General features: G+C 49.8%; 1 protein-coding gene across 2 annotated transcripts in view; it reads right to left on the minus strand.

The window, feature by feature from the left end:
• MEAK7 (MTOR associated protein, eak-7 homolog) overlaps positions 1–3,963 on the minus strand; it is a 16,414-nt gene extending 12,451 nt beyond the window's left edge. Inside the window, exon 1 of one of the 2 annotated variants that reach the window (XM_044427808.1) lies at positions 3,698–3,963. The gene's annotated coding sequence lies outside the window, so the exon portion shown is untranslated. Of the gene's footprint in view, positions 1–2,012; positions 2,402–3,697 lie in introns of those variants that run through there. The other variant, XM_044427809.1, reaches the window with a different exon arrangement.
• Positions 3,964–17,166: the final 13,203 nt, after the last annotated feature.

Genomic DNA, 17,166 nt, shown 5'->3' on the forward strand with positions numbered 1-17,166 from the left:
GTGACACATGCGCTGGTGACTTCCCGCCTAGACTTCTGTAACGCGCTTTACGTGGGGCTTCCGCTGAAGACGGTCCGAACACTTCAATTGGTGCAAAATAGAGCTGCCAGGTTGCTGACGGGGATGGGGCGTTATGCTCACATGACTCCAGTCCTCCGTCAACTTCACTGGCTTCCCATTGAAGCCCGGGCCCAATTCAAGGTGTTGGTTAGGACCTATAAAGCCCTAAACGGCTTGGGTCCTGGCTACCTGAACGAGCGCTTACGTCCGTATATGCCCGACTGCCCCTTGAGATCTGCGGGAGAGTCCCTTCTCTGGGAACCCTCCATGAAAGAAATTAGGAGAGTAAGTACTTGGAGGAGGGCTTTCTCTGCAGTGGCACCCAACCTATGGAATTCACTCCCCAAAGAGGTCCGCCTGGCACCATCGTTACTGGTTTTTCGGCGCCAGGTAAAGACCTTTTTATTTAAACATCATTTTAATTGTTAAAATATATGATCTGGCCAGGGCAACTTCCTCTTCCTTCTCTTTCCTCCTCCTATATTCTTTATTTACTTATTTTATACTGTTAATTTTAATTTTATATTATTGTATCTCAGTGTATTTTTTGTATTTTTGTATTTATCGGTAATTTATTATGTTCTATTGTATTTCAATGTATCTTATTGTGTTGTAAGCCACCCCGAGGCTTCAGCAAGGGGCGGCATAGAAATGTTATAATAATAATAAATAATAATAATAATAATCTCCCTGGGGCCATGGGCTCTATTGTCCTACTGCTCCAACCCTCAGGAAATTTTTCTGGATATCTAGCCGGAATCGGGCTTCCTGCAACTTGAGCCTGTCACTCCATGTCCTACACACAGGACTGATCAAGAAGAAATCTGGCCTTCCTTTCTGTGGCTGCCTTTCAAGGGCTTGCAGAGTGCTATCACATCATCCCCCGTTTTCTCTTCTCGAGGCTAAGCATGCCCAGCTCCTTCCACCTCTCTTCATAGGTCTTCGTTTCCAGACCCTGGATCAGCCTCACTGTTGTCCCCTGAACCCCTCCAGTCTGCCTGAAATGGCCAATAGGAGGTAAAGGATGGGGGAAGAGCAGCAACTCTTCTCCAGGTCTTAATCAATTGATCTATTTACTCTCTGTCTCTACTGCCCAGAGTCAAAGCTGTCAGGGCAGTTCACAGAAGTAAAAACTCAAAAAAAAAAATAGTACAATCAAATAGCAAAAGTGGAAAAAGATGGTTCCAGAGCAGGATCCCTAACCCTCTCCAAGGATGTACTCCCACAGAAGAAAGCTCCCATGAAGGGTGGGACAACCCCTTGACAGCACTACAATATGGATTATGCATCAGTTCCATTCATATTGGACCTGCCCTTGAGTCAAGACACCAGACGTGGGGAAGACAGACAAAGCATTAAAATGCAGGCATGTGAGAGGCAGAGATCAGAGAAGTTCACTTATTTGAGAATTTCTAGATTGCTAGACTGCTCACTCCCCAATGAGCTCAAGCAGCAACAGCAGCACTGAACAGTTCGAAGCATGACAAACATTTCTGCTGTGATTCTACAGGAAGTTAAAAGCAAAACGGGAAGTTAAATTTAAACTTTCAGCATTACTGAAACCAGCTCACTTAGCAGCTTTTTACTGTGTTGACAAAAGAACCGCCTGGATTCCATCTTGATAATGCGCCCTTTCGTAATGGCTGTTTCTTCCTTGCATGGGGAAATACAAACTTTTGCAACACAGACTGTGTCTACAAGCACTTCTCAGGACATGCCTCTCTCCAGAAATTCTTTGGAAGGCTGGGCGGGGGCAGATGAAAGGAATACTCCCAGTGGAAGGAGCTTTTAAAACCAAGTGTGTAACATGAGTGCATTTTATAATGCAAGCCTCAGTGACGGAAATACAAATTAATGATCAAAGCCCAACAGCTATGAATTATTTACAACGCACAGCTACCTGAAAACTGCCAAAGGAAAGACAAGAAGTAAAAACAAAAACAGACACCTACCAGGAGGAACAGAAATGTGTTTTGTCACTGTACACGATGAACGTTTACCCTATTTGCAGAATCAAGCCAACTCCCTGACACTCAATTGTAAAGACACACAAGGCTTAGAAGAGGGTTTAGCGGGAGGGGAAGAGATGCCCCCCTTTTTTCCTTCCAAGTCGACCTTCTGCACTTTTAACAACTACCTAACCTGAGTGAGGGTGAGTGGGTGGGTAGGTGCCTATTTCCCCAAATAAGCAGAAACTGAGCTGGCGAAATAAACCCTTCACACAACCACTTATTCTCCACCCCAAGGCCAGCTTCGCTACCTAAATGTCTGCCTGCTGTGTGAAGATTAATGGTGCAGAGTTAGGGTTAGGGATGGTACTAATCCAAGCACTTACGGAAAAGAGGAGACCGAGTCCCCCCACCCCCCGCCCATACAACAGCCAGAAAGGAACAGACCTAGCTTTCCTCTTCCCTGCCAGGCAAAAAACTTCTAAGACCTTTGGAACAAAGAATTTTTCCTCCTCCTTCCCAATCCTTTTCTGTTGTGTCTTTTTGGCTGTTAGTTTGTAGGCTGGAAAGTAACTAACAAACAAACTATGCCTGTTCTATGCAAGGGGTAATCCAACTGTCCCCAGGCAGTGTCTGAAGATAGTTACAATTGCCAGAGCAGAGGCTGGAGGCAATGCTCCAAAACTCCAGCTGCCTTCCTGGTCAAAAAAGCAGCCTCAGAAGGGGGGGGGGGGGGGGAGGGGGTGTTTTGGGGAGACATGGAGAGAAAGTTGCTGGCCAGGATACAAGACAATGGCTTTGCACCCTCTTTCCCACACAGCTAGATGGACCTCCATCACCCCTCCATTCTGCATTAGGTGCTTATCTACCCCAGCCCCCCTAGTTTAAAGGTTTATGGCCACTGCCATTGCACTGCACCCTGAGCATGCAAGAAAATGTTGTAAATATAGAAATTTTTAAAAAGCTCTCAAGAACAGAATGCAGAACTGAATGTTGCCACGTGCACAATTCTGGCAGTTTGCAAAAGCTGCGTGGAGAGCAGGTGTGAGAAAGAGTGGGGTGGATCCCAGCCACCTGATGAGCTGAAAGCTCCCCACCTGGGCTACGGGAGAATTAGCTAGCTTTGAATAGGAGAACGTGCAGCTGTGTATCCGCTTATTGCATTTTCTCTAGTTAGCTCTATATTTCATTCCATCCTCCTTTTTTCCTCCCTATCCTATTCTTCCTTCGAACAACCCTGCAAACTAAAAGGTTCATCTAAAAGCCAGAACTGTCCCAAAGGTACCCAGTGTACTTTAGGCTCTTGGAAGCAGGGAAGAGCCAAACTTAAATTAAACTTCAGAGAGAAAATAGAAATATTTCTTCAGCGTCTTAATATTCATAAGGCGCCTGCTTGGATATTCAGAAGCCGCTATGAATATGAAATCTTCAGTGAACAACATACAAGACACCCTCCCCCTAAAACCATCGCCCTTTTTTCTCCTCGGCCTTCCCAATTTATCTGCAGAACGGGGTCGCTCACAACGGGCTCCTACTGACTCCTTCCTATTTATGAGAACTACACCGCCCCGTCCTTACTATTTATAAGAGCCCGCCCCCTCATTGATATTCAAGAGAGCCCCGCCCCCTCATTGATATTCAAGAGAGCCCCGCCCCCTCGGCCCCCTAGTGCGGCTCCTCCTCCTCACTTGGCAGGGACGGTCCCTCGGGCCCGGAGGCTCCCACGACGGTCGGCTTCCCTCAGCGCCGCCTCATGAGCCGCACAGCCGCAGCCGCAGCAGCGCCCGCGCCGCCGCCCTCAGCCTCCGAGCGGCCCCTCGTCGCGCCACCGCCCCGCAGGCCGCTCGGGCGTCCAGCCAATAGGGGCGCCAGTTTTCCCGCAGAGGCGGGCTCCCGCGTTTGCGTCACGGCTCCGGCCTTCTATGGCAAAGGCGGAGAGCGGGGACGGGAAGAATGGCTGTGATGACGCCATTTCCGGTAAAACAAGGGCTTTCTCTAGAGGCCGCTGTTCTCCATGGGCGACCCGGAAGCTGGCAACTCTGGGCCTCATCTCTATGCTGGAAGCACCGCGCATCAGTGGTATTGGGAGCGGCTCGACGCTCAAAGCGGAAGTCATGGCAGTCACGTGGGCGGTGGGCGCTCGACACTTTTCTCCTCTGTGCGCTGCGCTCCCCGACGATCGTCCTCGCGCTCGCGGCCCGCCCACCTTGTCAGCGCAGCCAATGGGCCGGGGAGGCGGCGCCGCCGAGGCCGCGGGTTCGATTCCCGCGTGCGCGCCCGGGGCAGCGCGGTCCGGATCGTGTCCCCGGAGGAGCGGAGGCGGGCGAGGGGCAAGCCGTGCGCGAGCGCTCCGGGCGGCGGGACTTGCTCCCAGGGTGGAGCGGCAGCCCCTGCGGCGAACGGAGCGCGCCCCGGCCCCGGCTCTGCCCGCCTCTGCGGGATCAAGCCGTTCCCACGTGCGGCAGACGCCTCGGGGATGCGGCCCGGCGGGCGAAAGCGGGGAAGGGTCACGGGGGGCCCGCCAGACCCGGCCGGACACCGGCGTCCCTTGTCCCTGAGCGTCGCAAAGGTTGCCTCCCTCCCCGCTGTCGCTTCCGACGAACGACTTCCCGTAAAGGGCCAGGGCGACTTGATTTATACTGTTAATTTATATTATTTTAACGGAGTTTGTTTATGTTTGTGAGCCGCCCCGAGGCTTCGGCGAATGGGGCGGCATAGAAATTTCCTAAATAAAATTAAATAAATAAATAAATAAATAAATACAGCCATCGAGAATCGTGCCTTCAGCAGCCCTGCGATCCCGAAGAAAAGCCTGTCTGTTCGGTCTGGCTCTGCCCAGCCTGAGCCGACATCCACACGGGGGCGGCAGGGACGTGTCGGCGCTTCTCCCCTGGCCGCCTGTGCTCATTGATTCTTCAGTGGCTGAACGGCTGCAGTATTTATTTAAGTTATGAGCCTCGATTCGAGTTGTTAATCTGCATGAATAATACATTAAAAGGAACATATTAAAAGGGTAATAGCCATTCCAGGCAGAATGCAAGATGAAAGCTATGCAAATGGGGGGGGGGAGGGAGGGGGGGGGGAGGGGGAGGGGGAGAGGTCAGGTAGATAGGAATATAGGCGCTATATAGACCGGGCTGGCACGGTGCAGAGCGCACAGGGCTGGACTGGGGATCCCGGATGGAAACGGTTCCAGAGGTGCGGGGCCACCCCCAACAAGGCCCTCCCTCCCTCGGACTCGGCGGCCTAACCCTCTTCGACAGCAGACAGAGAAGCGGGGCCCATCACGTGAGCAGGGCTGGTGCAGGAGAGGAACATAATTCAAGGAGCCAGCTGGCCAGGGTTATTGTGCCGCTCGGCCTTCGCCGACTGTGTGTGAGGAAGGCCATCTTTTTTCTGCCCGTCGCTGAACCGCCACTGCCAAAGCACTTAGAAAGCCCGTTCCACCAGTGGCAATGCGCCTTGGCAGCCACGGGCCGCCTCCTTTATCTGGAGCGGCATGCCTGCGTGCCCCCGGTGCTGGGGGCGCTTGACAGGCAGGGCTGTTGCACCCGTCCTGCTTGTGCAATCCTGTGTTCATGTGGTTTGCCATCACGTGTGCGAGTGCCAACCAGGCAAGCCTTTGATCCAGCAGGGCTCTCCTTACATTCTTCCGTCCACCTTTCTTGGTGACCGCCTGAGAAAAACCACTCAGGCTGATGGGAATTGTAGTTCGGCACATCTGGAGGGCCTCCGTCAAGGGCAGCCTGCCTGAGCACTTTCCCAGCCCTGTGAATTCTTCTGTGTTCTCCTCCAAAGCATCGCCAGCTCCCTAACATGACGGTCCAAGACACGAAGTCCAGTGAGATGCAGGGCTTAGACGTTACTTCAAATCCCTACCTAGCAGGGTTTGGCCCAACAGCTCTGTAAAAAGTCATTCCGTTAACGCCCTTTCAACTCATTCGGTTCCCACAACGTGTGTTGTAGCTTTTCTGCAATGATGCTTTGCCCCTGAACTGAAACTGGGGGCCTCATCCAGGCCTGTCTTTCTTCCCTGCTCAGTCGAGAAAGACGAGGCACGGCCTTGGAAGATGCTTCCCCCTTCGGTCTCTGCAAGAGGGTAGAAGGCTGCCCGGCTAAGCCCTTTTGCTTCAAGGGGGCCCTTCCTTCGGAGGCAGCCTGAATCCCCCGAAACAGGAACCCTGGGTGCATTTCATGGTGAGCGTCCAATAAAACGGAAGGCATGCCACACTTCGTGCCATCAACCCCCTCATGATGATGTGGGCCCTCCCATGGGAACTGGAGCGTTGCGCATTCGTATCCAGCCATGGGGCAATCCCACTGCCGGCCCTATCTGACCTTCCGATAGACTTTGACTCTGCCGAAGTAATTTTTACCATAAAAGGCAGGCCTCCGCCCAGCTGGCCCCGGTTTCCTTTGCTCAGTCATGCCCTGTGGTTTTCCGTTTTGGCTCCGAGGTGCCCTGGTTTCTCTTTTTCGCTGACAGGTTACCTGCTTTCTTGAACCTCCTGCACAGCACAAAATCACCATATATGGGCTAGAGCAAGAACAACCCCCTTGCTCTGAATCAGAAGCGCGTCTTTTGGGTGTCAGCCGCAGCGGAAGCTTGCTGGGTTTCACAGCAGAGTTTGGGCGTCTCTGCTGCTTGGCAGTGAAGAAGAAAGTGCGTTCTGCATTTTCCTTCTGCAGGCTGTGGTTCAGGGAATTTCCTGAGTCAGCCGTGGCACCGCTGTGTGAGCAAGAAATGCTCTGCTCCTGACCCGAGTGGAAAAAGTCACCCTTTGAGAGTCCGTTGGGGCCGTACAATCCAAAGACCGCCAACAGTTGATTCAGACCTATGGGAAAGGTGTGCAGCGTGTGGATAGCCATGACGGAGTCTGTACAAGATGCTTTGTTCAGTTACGTACGTGATTTGGAGGAGGATTGCCTGGGGAATCTCGGGGGCAGCATGCTGGAGGCACATTGGAACCAAACAGCAGGGTTGAATGGGGTTAGGACAACACAAGGACCCTTCAGAACAGGGAAGTGACTAGCATATCTCAGAGTGGGCCTCCAATGCACAGGCCCTTGAGTGTCCATGGGAGCAAGACTTACAACCTATCTAAAGCTCTGGTTATAGTGCCGGGCATTCAGCAGCCATATCATGGCACAGTTTTGCTCCTTTTGTCCAGACAGTGCCTGGGTGTGCTCTCACTTGCATGGGTTCATCTTGGAAACAGAACGGCTGTTCCCGTGGCCAAGCCTGTCTCCGAGGTTGCTTTTATGACTCCGGAGATGCAGCTGGTGCGTTCTGTTGCAGCTGGCCACAGGGGTGAGATGCAAATGCGGACCCAGCCACGAGGTCGGAGCTGTTCTCCAACCTCGTGGCTGGGGATCTGAGTTGTCTGGTGGTTGTTTTGCTTGCTTGCTAGTTGCGAAGTCGCGTCCCACCCATCGCAACCCCAAGGACAGCATTTCTCCAGGCCTTCCTGTCCTCCACCATCCCCCAAAGTCCACTTAAGCTCACACCGACACCGACTGCTTCAGTGACCCCATCCAGCCACCTCATCCTCTGCCGTCCCCTTCTCCTTTTGCCATCTATTGTTCCCAGTATCAGGGTGTTATCCAGTGAGTTTGATTATATTATTTAGGTTTGATTATATTATTTGGACTGCAGATATCCACAAGGACTGGAATATAACTGTACCACTAGTCTTGAGGAAGGGGGTCTGAAGGCGGCCACCAAATGATATTCCAATCGGCCTTATTGACAGTCCTGCTAAATTTCATCCTGGACATTTGTTGAAAAAAAATTGGAAGACGAGTGGATGCTAAGTGATGCTCTGATTGAAACAACTGGATTCTGTGCAGATTTTTCAGTTCTTGAGCACTGTTCTGGATTAGTCCTTTTGTTCACGTAAGCCTCTAAAATTTCATCCATTTTAGAATCGGGCTGCGCAGAACCCAGGAAATCTCTGAATAACCCACAAGCTGCTATTATGCAACCAAAAAAGAAGTGAGTTTTTTCTCCCCTCAGCACTATAGCAGTGGGTAGATTTCAGGGGAAACATTTCAAGCAATGAGTAGGAGGTCTACAAGCACCTCCCTCTGTGCCACCGTTCTGATAAAAATCAACACTTCTTGCAGCAAGCTTTAAAGCGAGAGGAGACGAAGACTGGAAGCTCCTGTCTGTAATTTCTCCCATCACATCTGTTTGGACTGACCGTTCCAAGCTTTTTAAACACTTAAGCCGTGTTTGTCTTCACTGCTTATTTTCTCTGGAAGGATATTTGTCTGGATTAATGGATGTTTGCACAACGCGGTGCAGCAACTGTGCCTTTCAAATTATTCTCCTACCACCGTTTTGACTTTCCCACACTTCATTGTGTTACAGCCAGGAACTGAACGCATGACACAGGCACCGTTCCCAACCGATGTACGCAAGATAGGCTACACTGAGAAGGTACAAAGTATGTAACGGTGCAGAAGCTCCATCAGGAAAAACCAACTGGTCCTTCTTGGTTGGAAAGCATTCACCCCTCATGAGTCAATGCTTGGAAGAAGCGTCTTTTGTCGCAAACACCGCTGCAAATCTTCATAGCGACATTGTGATCAGATTTGTGCATTTTGTTTTGTTTTCCTGAATTTTGGTGCCCTGATTTATTTATTTATCTATTTGAAATCTTTATGGCCCTGCCCTATACGCAAAAGCGTCTCAAAGCAGCTTACAAAAATCAAAGCAAATGATCCGACAGATTAACAATAATTAAATAAATAGTTAAATATGCACATAAGAGAGAGCCAGTGTGGTATAGTGGTTCAGAACGTGGGACTGGGACTCAGGCGATCCGGGTTTGAGTCCCCGTTCAGCCATGGAGCCAACTGGGTGACTTTGGGCCAGTCACAGACTCTCAGCCCAGCCTACCTCACAGGGTTGTTGTTGTGGGGATAAGATGGAGGAGGAGAATGATGTAAGCTGCCTTGAGCCCTTGGTAGGAAAAAGGCAGGATATAAATCGATAGATAAATAAATAAATAAAACCAATAACATTTCACAAATGAAGAAAAAGCAAAACAAAATCAAGAATAAGAGCAAAATCAAAATCCAAAAAGCAACTGTGAAGTTCAAACCTGATTAAAATCCCTAACATTTAAAATGATGGGCAAATAAAAAGGTTTTTAAAAATGGCACTTTGACCGAGTTGCGTATGTTATGTACACGAAGTGGTAACAATGCTAGTTAAATCCACTTCAGTTTCAGGCTGCGACACGACAAAACGTGGAAAGATCAAGCAGGTATGCAAATATGAATATTTGTGCAAGATACTGCCAGAGTTCAAATGTAGCACTTTCCCCATCAGTTTTTAATGAATTAATTCCCCCGTTGTTTAATGCAAATGTTACTACATCAAGTTTCTCCATCACTTTTTAATGAATTAATTCTCCCATTGCTTGTTACATATGTCACTACATCAAAACCAAAACAAAGGGGAATAAATCTGTTACCATTTTCTTCTGTGCCGCTGGAGTAAGTCAATTACGAAAGATACAATAAAGTATGTACCCTGTTACATTTTGCTTATAGCAAGAAATGCTGTTATTCATAAACATACGCACACACTTCGACAAAAGCAAACCAAATACCCTCTGTTGATCCATCTATAGGTTATGCCTTAAGCTCACCCATCTTTCTAGCACTCATCATGTGTGGTTGAAGAAGTTTTAACTGTATCCCAAAGTTTTAACTCTGCACTAAAAGGAAAGAGCGATTGGCTGCACCCAGATTCCCACAGAGGCGGAAAGTCCCAAGCTTATGGGATCCCTCTTTTGTTCAGTTCCTTCAAGGCGGAGAGCAGGGGAGAGAAGGGGCTTTGTTTGTACTGTCTGCATGTATTTGCAAACACTTACAAAGGTCTTAAGTGGAAGCAAACCACAGCCTCTCCAGCAACGCTGGACAGGGAGCAGCGGAAAATCTTGGAGACCAGTCCCCCATGAAAGCCAGTCCCCAGGAAGGATCCAAAGGCAGAGAGGGCGGCATCAGTAAACCAGCTCTAACCATTGTGCCCAGGCAATGAGCCGGAACAAGCAAGCTGTTGCAACTTCCGTGCAGGTGTATTCTGCGAGTTCATAAACACAACTGGTTCTCACCCAGCAGACGGCCAGGAGCTAACCAGGAATACATGGGAGTGTGAAACTGCCCTTTATTAGCAGGAGGAATGGGGGTGTTTGTCCCAGGCCGAGATCTTGACTCTAGTGACCCCACCGAGCCAGAAATGTGTCTCAGAGCCACAGCTTAGTTGCCTCTTGGAAGCACTTAACGGCCAACCGCAATGAAGACGGGATCAGTTGCAGCTGAGAAGACAAACACGGAGTAAAATTAAAACGGAATCAGGCCACTGCTTTAAATAGCCCTGAACAAGGCCGGGAGCGTGGGCAACCCCACTTCCTGTCATAACTAAAATATGAGGGCTTGTATCGGAGGAAGCTAATGCAGCTTGAGAGGGACTCGACATCAATAGCAAGAACAAAATAGACAGACAGACAGACAGGTTCATAGGGAAGGTTGAATTTTCCTGAGCATCCGGAGTTTATTAATAGAACAGCCAGGACCCCTGCAGTTACTTATGACAGCAGTGGTTCTCACCACCAAGTACAAGTTTTTAGAACATATACAGAGTGTTTTCTAGATTCTGGGTCACATGGGCCCAGCAGTTGGGTGGATGATGATGAAATAAGGGGAACAGAGTCAGGAGAAGGTGAGAGAACTGCAGAGGCGGTTCAATACAAAGGCATTTAATTGCAGGATATTAACATAATGATCATTGGGGCACAGGGATTATGACGAGTCTTGGCATGCAAATGAGGGTAATTGCAGTGCTGTTAACCTGGCAGCCTGACCAGTTCTTTCTGATCAGCAAAACAGCAACCCTGGCAGCTTCTTGGGGAAGCCAGCAGGTTCCACTTCTTAAATGAACAGCAAACGCCAAACAGTAACCTGGCTTGGAATTCTGCGGCTTTCTGAGAAAGGAGTGCAGGTTTGATATTATAAATCAAAATCGTGCCCAACGAATCGCATTGAGGTCGTGATCGATTCTGACTGAGCCGCGCAGTCCGGCACTCCGTGGGAGCTCCAGAGGTTTGCTGTTAGGCTGTTCGAGTCAGCAGCTGCCCCCCGACTTTGGGGCACAGGTGGAGCCGTTGTTGACGGGCACACGAAAGCCAAAGAGGAGGAGGCGGGTTAGCTGATGAAAGGGCTGATGGATCGATTTGGCTCAGGCTGTCCCTGGGGCAAAATCGCCATCAAATTATTTCCATGGAGTCACCAGCCACTGGACAAATCAGGACAGAGGCTCCATGTTTAAAACAGACAGAGAAAGGACTACGTTTCTTCGGAAACCGCCGTGGAGGTCACTGCGTTGAAGCAACCTGGGGCAAATTCTCTGCACCTTCTGGAAGCATGCACCGGTGTGATTCCAGAATATGCGGTGGGAAAATAAGCTCCTCTTATTTTCACCTTGGCCCTCACAGTCTGGGGATGAAGGGATTTGTAGTCCAGAATGCCACTGGCCCACTCCTAATAGGCAGAGTGTGGGGAGCTTTCCAGGGTCGAATCAACAGACAGGAACTCTTCACCCATCCCACATCCGTCCTTATTCTCAAAACCAGACTGCACACAACCCGGGGTCATGCCGTAACCTTTGGCTGAATTATCTTCATTTCCACTAGTCCAGCTGCTGGGCTGCGAACATCTGAAATGAGACCCCTCCAGGCAAAGGTATGTTGAAATGTCAGAGCAATCTGGACGTTTCCTTTATGCAGAACCCTCCCGCTGCAGAGGAATCAGTTGCGTGGGTGGAGGGTTTTGTCCATCTTCTCATCAGCCCAGCAAAAATGGAGATGGCCGGCCTACAAAGCAGCTAGTCCTCATTGACATCCAAGGTGATGCTTTTGCTGACCCTTTCATGCACAACTTGGGCGTGAAAAGCAGGGAAAGACTGTTCAAAGGAGGAAGTTGGCCGTAGAAGCTAGACAGCGGGGCAAGCAGAAACTATAGTTGCTGATGTTGAAGAACACAGTTCTTCTGTTCTGGGGCAGGACCAGGAACTGGCTAGGAGGCTCGCATGGGAGGTGGCCAGCAACCAGCCCATCAGACATGGACAGAGGGCAGCTGCACGGAACCAGAGGGTGTTGCAAGTGGGTTTTGCATCAAAGAGACCTGGAAGTAAATCCTACTGAAATCACAAGGACTTATTTCTGAGCAAAGGCGTGGCTTTTTGAATGTTATGCGGAAGCGGCTCCAGTGAGCCCCAGCTGACACAGACATGGTCCAAAGGCACCTGCAAGGCCACCTGTCCCGATCCTCGGTGCACAGAATTGCACATCTGCTCATTGAGCTTGCAGCTGCAAACCCCCCCTTACTCATGAGCAATGCCCAACCCGCATCGGCTGAGTGAATGCCAATGTGGCATTTTCAGTATAGATTTATGAAATCCTTGCTTCCAGAAGGAATTCCTGGGATTTTCTCCCAGGAATCTCCCCCTCACCCAAACTATTTGCATCAGCATCTCAATCACTTCTAGTTTCAAAATTTTCTAGTCACACCATTTGTCTCTAGAAGGCTCCAGAAATCCGACTGCAACCTCTTCCGGAAACCTCCTGCTTTGGTGTGGTAGAGATGGAGCCAGCACAAAGCTGGATTCCTTTGTGCCCGATCCATTCCGGCACATTGGCCGAAACGTTCCTCGAAAGCAGCGCCAAGCGAGAATCCAGTGCTGCAGCCCATGCGATTCAGTTCTGCCGTCCAGCCACCGCTGGGGCACTTGGATTCTTTCTTTCCTCCCCCCACCCCCCGTCTCTTTGCATCCTCTCTCCCCCTCCTTCCTCTCGGCCCTATTGTGATCCCATTATTAAATGCACTAAAATGTCTCACACATGACCGGGCTCCAGATTGCTATGACAACAGTTGTAGAAGAGCCTTTTAGAGCAAATGGATTGCAAACAGTTCCAGGTTTAATTGGAGAACATTTTTAGCTGCTGGAAAATGGGTGCTTTCGAGAACCGAGGCACAAAGAAACCCTGCCTGGGCTGAATAGATTAGGAGCTGTGGCACATGGGCTGGGAGGGGCAGGTGTGAGTGTGAGAGGGGCCAGCCCAGGATCGGGCCAACAGAACAGGCACATGGGTCCTGGCCATGGCAGCTGCCTTCAAGAAGTGTCAGTTATTGGACTGTGCAGAAATGGATAGACTGACTTTATCATTGAAGGAGAAAGAAGATACTGATTTCTATCAAACTTGGGACCCTTTTTATTATTGGCTAGAGAAACGGGACTTCGTATAGATTATGTTTTTATGTTATCATAAATGGAAAAAAAATGTGGGGGCTGACCCAGCAGGCTCGATGTTTTTGATGATCGATGTTGTTTTTAGTTTTTCTTTGTTTTTAGGACTAAAAATGTTGAATAAAACTTATTATAAAAAAAGTGTCGGTTATTCTGGAAATCATACAAATGATGGCTGGACCACAGCGAACTTGTGGGAGAGGAGACAGGGGCTTCCGTCAAGGAGGAAACTCCAATCCCAAGCACAAGGTGCAGGACAGAGGCTCCAAAGTAAGCTTTGGCCCCCATGAGTGGTAGAGTTTGCACACAAAGGGTAATTCACTCCAGTTGCTCCTAAGTTCTTGCCTGCGGGGGCATTCCTGGTCAGCTTTGCCTGAGCAGAGGGGCTGCACCAGACTAAACTTCCTTGCAAAAGATCAGCTCTCCCGCAGGATGCTTTTTGTTCCTCCATATCTGTGCCCCCCCCCCCCCAGCAAATACCTCTTCCAGCAGGAGAGGGCTTCTATTGGGACCTTCTCTTCCTCCAGCGTGGTCCCATTCCTGAATCTTCAGGGGCTGGGGGATGCTTGACAAAGAAAAACAGGCAAGTGGGATGCATTTACACCTTTAACTGTCTGGGGGTTCGGCTTAGGACGAGGGGTTTCGAAAGCCATTCAGGAATTCAGCTTTAGGCTAAGAACTAGGACACAGTGTCTATCTTCAGCTGTTTCCTTTACAGACTGTCTGATTTATCTGCTCAACGCTGGAAATCAGGATTATGTTTTGCTTGCTTAAGAAAGAAGAAACGACGGCCCATTTCACAATAGAACTGCAGGAAGTCTTGAGACCTGTGTTTCCCATGCCAATTGCAGCACTGACAATGCATAAAAGCCCAAACATTTCAAAAAAGGCTAGATGAATGTGTCAGTTGCCATTTCTCATTTTTCCAGGCTTACATTTGATTCATTCTGAATGTTGAAAAAGCATAAAAATACATGTGCATTTTTTGTGCACCTTTCCCCCTAACACAGTTTTGTCTAATGGGCATCTTTTTGCAAGTAGTTTTGCTGGCAGAGTGCAAGTTTGTGATATTTTCACAGACACACACACACACACACACACACACTGCATAGCTGTGCTCACTTCCCCAACTTACGCATTTTTGTGTTCGTGTTTTGATCGGAGAACTTTGCAAGTGCTCATTTTGGCCAGTAACTGCATTTCAGTTTGCAGATTGGTCTGGAAATGCAAAGTCAGAAAATTGGACCATGCACATTTCCCTTTTGCAAGGCTCCATCATCCCTTCTGCGAAGGATGTCTCAATCACCTGTAGGGTGGTGATCCAAAGGACTCCAAAATGGGAACGTACAAGCATGTAGCAAAGTAGTCCATTGCTTTCGGAAAGAATAAGAATAGCATCCAATGAAAACAGCCAGTAGAATTTAGGTCAGTTGAATGTGATTACCCAAGTTGGAGTGTGGCCAGGATACCTGTGCTATTACTTCCAAGTAAATAGCCGTGAGCCTCATAGCATGAGAAGCTGAGCAGCCTGGGAGAGACCTTGAACAGCCTGAGGGAAACTTTGAATCCCTAAAGTAGCTTTCCACATTTCTGATAACTGGTTCACAATTGTGGAAAATATCACACGTGGTCAAGCGGATGATGCATGTGGCAGAGATAAACCCTCAAGCCTTTGGCTTGTTGTGCAGCTTTAAAACACCCAAATTAGTCCCTTCACCCTAAACAGAGAAAGGGACGTGGATTCGAGTATGACTGCCATTATGAAGCCTTCTCTGACCAAGGTGTCTCCAGATGTTTGAACTACAACTTCCACAATCCCCAGCCTACATGGGCATCAGGCATTGTGGCATGGAAAAGAGGGGTCCCGAGGAAGGGCTTGAAGACAAAGAGACGGTGGCATCTCCTGGACTTTGCTGAAGGGGGAACAAGGGACAAAGAAGTCGCCATAAAGAGAACAGAAGGCTGAGAGGAACCGATCGCCGAAATGGAAGAAGAACAAGCCGCGGTGTGTTGAAAAATAACACGGGCGCTGAACCTTTCTGTGGGCCAAAACCAGCCGGCCTGGTCTCCTAACCCAGCTCTCTAGGGCTCCCCAGAGGTGTGTCCCCTGCCCCGCAACATTCCCCACTGGTCATGTAGTGGTTTGCTGACTTCTGTGCCTATTCTATAAGGAGAAAAGCTCTCTCCGTTGCTGCAGGTACGATATGCAGGTATTTCTGAACCTGCATCTTTGGCCCGCATTCACACTCCTGGTCTTGTCCCCCACTGGGATGCAGCTTCCCGTTAGGAACGGCTTTGAAAACGGCCTTGCGCTCATCCCCTCTCTGCACCCCAAAGCTTGGATCTGGGCAGCAGAGAAAAGCTTGCCACCTGAGCTGTCTGTGCGGAAATATCCGCTGCCCTTCCACCAGCCTCTTTGCTTTTAATAACACGGAGAGATGAGGACACAAAACCTTTACAGCGCAGCGGATTTATAGCTCAGGCGAAAAACTCTGCCATTCAAGAAGAAGGTCACACGGCAGATCCGTTCCTTAAATCATTCCGTAATCGCACTTGAATTAATTCTGTTGCCCTGCTCGGAGGACGAGTCTTCTGTGTCAGGCTTCCGCGAGAGAACGAGAAGCCGAGGCCGGAGACCGTGCTGAGCAGCCTTCCACAACTTCCAAGAACCTTGGGCTATAGCACCCATCATCCCCAACTGCCCTGCCTGAGCATGATGGGTGCTGCACTCCAAGACCTCTGGAGGATGCTGAGTGGGGGAATTCTGATTCGGAGCACACCAGAGCTCAAAAGGGAAAACCAACCGATTGCAGGACAGGTTCCAGAGTGTGGCACATTTCGACACATCACAGTTTGCAATAAAGCCGTTTCCAGACTTCTTGGTTTTTTGGGGGGGGAGGGGCAAAGGAAATAGCTTTACTGCACACAGCTGCAGGTCACCATGTGGTGTGATAGCGTATTATTTCTAACCAGGATTGTTTGTTGAGTAGCCAAACAAAAACATGTAATAAGATGCCCAAGAGAGGTGTCAGGAAAGACCCCCAGTGCTGCTCAAAAGCCCCACTTGCTTGCAAAGGCTCCAAACTCCCTTCTGAGCCAGAGCACCCGCCCCCCCCTTGTGCTGCCCCCTACCCTTTTGAGATTCGCCCCATTCCAGCACTCCCGGGGCTGTCTTTCCCGACCCTCCCTCCCTTTTGCTCTGCCAAGCAGGCCATCAATTTTCCCGGTATGGTGCAGACACAGAGAGGGTGTGTGCAGATTGCCAATCCCCATCCTCCCTCAGGAGCGACAGTTTAAAATTCTGAATGGTGGTTTTGATGTCGTATTAAATTCTTAATGGAGTTTTCACGGGGCTTTTGCGGCTTTTTATGCCTCTGCGTTTCACTCTTCTTATTTGTTTTGTTGCAGACCTCCTGTGTGACAGCCACAGAAAGACAGGACTTGGGGGGCATCTCAAAGGGGTCCCCCTCCTTGCCATAGCTGAGAAGGGGGGAAAGACCCCTGGGGTGCCCACCGGAGGACCAAGGGAGGAGACAGCAGGCATCTGCGACGTGCGCACTTTTGGGCAAATGATGGTGTTGCAGGCGACTGCCCCACACCATGGGGGTCATGCCACAGAGTGGGCTAGTTAACACGCTCTCTGGCCCCACCCAGACAGAGACCTACTTCTCAAGATCGCCATAGCTTAGCCATGGTTTATTAACCACCATGCACTGTGGTGCCAAGTTGTCAATGCAAGGGTGAACCCAACAAGGGTGGACTGCAAGGGCTTGCAACCCACCTTGCTGGGTCCAGACAGAACAAGGTGCTACTGGGGGCAGGAGGAAAATGCCCCCCTTT

This window comes from Varanus komodoensis, unplaced genomic scaffold, assembly GCF_004798865.1.
Source record: "Varanus komodoensis strain SLA01 unplaced genomic scaffold, ASM479886v1 scaffold19, whole genome shotgun sequence".
Taxonomy (NCBI): Eukaryota; Metazoa; Chordata; class Lepidosauria; order Squamata; family Varanidae; genus Varanus; species Varanus komodoensis.